At 34.6% G+C, this 4,698-nt stretch overlaps 1 pseudogene; it reads left to right on the top strand.

Annotated features, from left to right (window-relative positions):
• The first annotated feature begins 1,427 nt into the window (after nucleotides 1-1,427).
• LOC112474401 lies at nucleotides 1,428-1,546 on the top strand (annotated as a pseudogene).
• Nucleotides 1,547-4,698: the final 3,152 nt, after the last annotated feature.

The following is a 4,698-nucleotide window of genomic DNA, read 5'->3' as shown; positions in this document are numbered from 1 at the left end:
GAGAACCCTCACACAATGTTGGTGGGATTACAAATTGGTACAGCCACTATGGAAGACAATTCAGAAGTTCCTCAAAAAATTAAAAATAGAACTACCTTCAGCAATTCCACTTTTGGATATTAATCTGAAGAAATCCAAAACACTAATTCAAAAAGATATAGGCCCCTTATATTCACTGCAGCACTATTCACAGTAGCCAAGATGCAGAAGCAACCTAAGTGCCCATCAATAGACAATTGGATAAAGAAATTATGGTAAATATATACAATGGGATATTGCTTGGCCATAAAAAAATAAAGTCTTACCATTTGTGACAACATGGATGCACCTAGAGGGTATTATGCTAAGTAAAATAAGTCAGATAGAGAAAGACAAATACCATATGATCTCACTTATATGAGGAATCTAATGAATGAAATAAATGGTCAGACAAAACAGACTCATAGATACAGAGAACAAACTGATGGTTGCCAGATGGGAGGGGGTTGGGGGTGTTGGATGAAAAACGTGAAGGGATTAAGAAGTGCAAATTTGTAGCTGCAAAATAGTCATGGGGATATAAAGTACAGCATAGGGAATATAGTTAATAAAATTATAATAACTATGTATAGTGGCAAGTGGGTACTAGACTAATGGGGGTGCTTTGTAAATTATATGAATGTCCAAGCACATGCTGTACACCTGAAACTAATATAAATTAATATTGGGTATCAACTCTAATTGGAAAAAAAAAATACTAACTAATATAAATTAATATTGGGTATCAACTCTAATTGGAAAAAAAAATACTAACTAATATAAATTAATATTGAGTATCAACTCTAATTGGAAAAAAAAAAAATACTGTCAATCAGGTGTCAATCAGATAGATGCCCTGGGAAGCTGACTCTGAAACAAAGAGTTTTATTGAGCAGTAATGCCTATGAAAGATAAAAGTCAGAGGAAGCAGAATCTCATAGAGAAACACTTGAGATCACAATGAAAATCTGATACTTATGAAAGAAAAACGGAGCTATAGGATTAGGCATAGAGATCTTTTAATAGTGATACAGTTCTGAGAAAATATCAGCCAACCAACAGGGAGCTCTGGAGCAAAGACTATCCCTTAGTGGAGCCCTGTTTTGGTCAGATATGCCAGGACCAGTACTCGTGTCATGAGTGGACTGGCTGGTAAGAGCATGGACTTGTATCAAAGGATGGGATAGAGACTGAAGTTATCTGTAGCTGTAACTATCAGTTCACTGCAATACTGGCAGTTGTACAACAAAGTTTTTTTTTTGTTTTTTGTTTGTTTTTTTTTCTTGAAGAAATATTCAAACAGCCTATGTTTTGATGGCCAAAGGTACATTTTGGGAAAGAATGTTTAATTCTTAAATTTAATTATCCTGTCTACGGCCATGCTACCCTGAACAAGCCTGATCCTGTCTGTCTATGGCCATGCTACCCTGAATAAGCCTGATCCTGTCTGATCTCAGAAGATAAGCAGGGTTGGGCCTGGTTAGTACTTGGATGGGAGACCATCTAAGAAGACCAGGTGCTGTAGGCGTAAAAAATAAAAAAAGATAAGGGATTGTAAACTGACAAGGTCCTTGCAATCTGTAAGGTCAACCAAGGATTGCCTCACTTAAAAAATTTAAAATAATAATAATTATAATTATTATCCCTCTTCTTTATAACTTTAGTGAAAAGAACTTTATAGCTGAAGATAAAGTGCAGTAATCATTGAGAAATACAATCGCACATTGTTGGTCACGCATGCTGAAATCAATGAAGAAAATCTCTACCAACCCTGTAAATTGTAGAGCAGTCTGTGGTAGTGTTTGGAGATGAGGGGAAAAGTTAGTACTAGTGAGAAAATAAGTCAAATTAATATTCTAAGGGTGGACATTCACTCAACAGTCCTACAGGAGCTTCTGAATGGTAGTGCAAGCAATTACCACAGAAAAAATTACATAGACTCTCAGAGAATGGTAAATGGAAACATAAGTACATAAGCCAGGAGAGTAAGATGGGGTTCCTGCAACAGTGCTAGGTGGGGGCTTAGAGACAGATGTCTCTGTTACTCTTAGTTGAGAGTTAATTTGTTCTCAAAGCTGGGATGGTCCAATTCTTAAGGACAGATTAAGAAAGGCAAAGAAAGTACAGTAGTCCCTCCCTTTTCTGCAGCTTTTGTTATCCCCAGTCAACTGCAGTCTGAGGATATTAAATGTAAAATTCCAGAAATAAACAAGTCATTAAGTTTTAAATTTCATGCCATTCCAAGTAGTGTGATGAAATCTCCTGCAGTTTTCCTCTGTCCCTCCGGGGATGTGAGTCATCCCTTTGTCCAGTATATCCATGGTGTATATGCTCTCTGCCTGTTAGTCACTTAGTAGTCATCTCGGTTATCAGATTGACAGTCACATTATCACAGTGCTTGTGTTTAAGTAACCCTTGTTTTACTTAATAATGGCCCCAAAGTGCAAGAGTAGTCATGCTGCCAATTCAGATATGCAAAGAGAAGCCATAAAGTGTTTCCTTTAAGTGAAAGAGTGAAGGTTCTTCACTTAATAAAGAAAAAAAAATGCATGTTGACGTTACTGGATCTACAAAGAACAAATTTTCTATCAGTGAAATTGTGAAGAAGGAAAAAGAATTTTATGTGTTTGCTGAGAGAAGGAAAGAGACCACATTCACATAACTTTTATTAGAGTATATTGGTATAATTGTTCTGTTATTAGTTATTGTTGTTAACCTCTTACTGTGCCTAATTTATAAAATAAACTTTATCATAGATATGTATGTATAGGAAAAAAAACATAGCATCCATAGGATTTGGTACTATCTGCAGTTTCAGGCATCCATTGAGGTCTTGGAATGTACCCCTCGTGGATAAGGTGGGAACTACTGGAACAATAAATTGTAAGCACCAACATGTTCCTCACAAACTGCGATCCTCATTTCTAAAGGCTCTCGTCTGGCTTCTTTGAATACATTTACAAAAAGGAAGTCAGCCATTAGAAAGGTTATATATTTCTTCAAAAAAAGGATTAGCCTATAACTAATTAGTTAACTGTTAACAGTTATAAAGCATGTGTAAGTGCACCACAAAAAAAAAGTCTCCACGTAAACCTCACTTTATCAAATTTGCCATTGTAAAAAACAAACACTCAAAAACAGTATAATATATGTCTATCATACTGAGTCTTTTCCCTTTTACAGTTTTGCCTCACTTTATCTTATTTAATCAACTTTAAATAGCATTTGGAGAGCATATGACTGCATACTGGTCACTCTGAAATTTATCTCACTAAGTATTTCCAAATAATCTTCCTGGTATTAATTTCTAACTCTGTTTTATTTGGCAATAAGAACCAGTCAAAAGGTACTAAGGGGGCATAGCTGAAGCATGAGACTGGAAGTTATGGTAAAGCCCATGGGAAAGGCTTCATTTGCTCACAATTCCCCATGGCTTCTGAGAGACTGTTTTTTTTGTTTTTGTTTGTTATTGTTGTTGTTGTTTTCTCTCTCTCTTTTTTATTTTTTTATTTTTATTTTTGTCTTCAAGAAAGCTTATAACTAGAGAAGAGAGCCTTTAGGCAATTTCTCTTGGAAATAACAACCATAGATATTCTTAGAGAAAAATGACAGTCCTCTCTGCCCTGTCACAATTCAGGGAGACAACTTTTGTTATGAGCAATAGAAGTAAACATACAGCTCTGTCTGAAGAACAAATGCAGAAAATAAATCATCTTACCTTTTTAATATTCTGTTACTCATTAGGAAAATACTACCATGAGTCAGTTAATTGTCAATTAATTGTGTACACAATTCTTATTTGCTGTTTAGAAAAACAGAAAATTATCTATTCATAATACGGATATTGAAAGGGATAACAATTTTATATCAACAGTACCTTTTGTTGTGCAGGCACTTTATAGTGTAATATAGTCCCATTCATTTAATTTTTCTTTTACTTCCCTTGCTTTCGAGGTCAAATTCATAAAATTCTCTCTAAGACCAAGATCCATAAGTTTAGTACCTATGTTTTCTTCTGTGTATTTTATTATTTCAGTCATTATATTTAGGTTTTTTTCACTGTGAATTAATTTTCATGTGTGGTAACAAATAGCACTCTAGTTTCAGTCTTTTGCATGTAGCTTTCCAACCGAATAGAAGAAAATATTTGCAAACAATGTCTCTGATAATGGGTTAACATCCAAAATATATAAAGAACTCATAAAACTTAACAACAAAAAAACAAATAATCCAATTTAAAAATGGGCAGAGGACCTGAATAGACACTTCTCCCAACAATACATAAAAATGGACAATAGATATATGAAAAGACACTCAACTTCATTAGCTATTAGGAAAATGCAAATCAAAACCACAATGAGATACCACCTCACACCTGTTAAAAAGGCTATTATCAAAAAGATAAGTAATAACAAGTGTTGGAGAGGTTGTGGAGAAAAAGAAACCCTCATACACTGCTGGTGGGAATGTAAATTGGTACAGCCACTATAGAAAACAGTACAAAATTTTCTCAAAAAATTAAAAATAGAGTCACCATATGATCTAGCAATCTCTCTCCTGAGTATCTACCTGAAAACACTGAAAACATTAATTCATAAAGATATATGTACCCCTATGTTCATTGCAGCATTATTCATGGTGGCCAAGACATGAAAACAACCAAAATGTCCTTCAATAGAT

Source organism: Pteropus alecto, unplaced genomic scaffold, assembly GCF_000325575.1.
Source record: "Pteropus alecto unplaced genomic scaffold, ASM32557v1 scaffold79, whole genome shotgun sequence".
Taxonomy (NCBI): domain Eukaryota; kingdom Metazoa; phylum Chordata; class Mammalia; order Chiroptera; family Pteropodidae; genus Pteropus; species Pteropus alecto.
The sequence above is the reverse complement of the archived record's forward strand: the minus strand, read 5'-3'. Positions and strand labels throughout refer to the sequence as shown.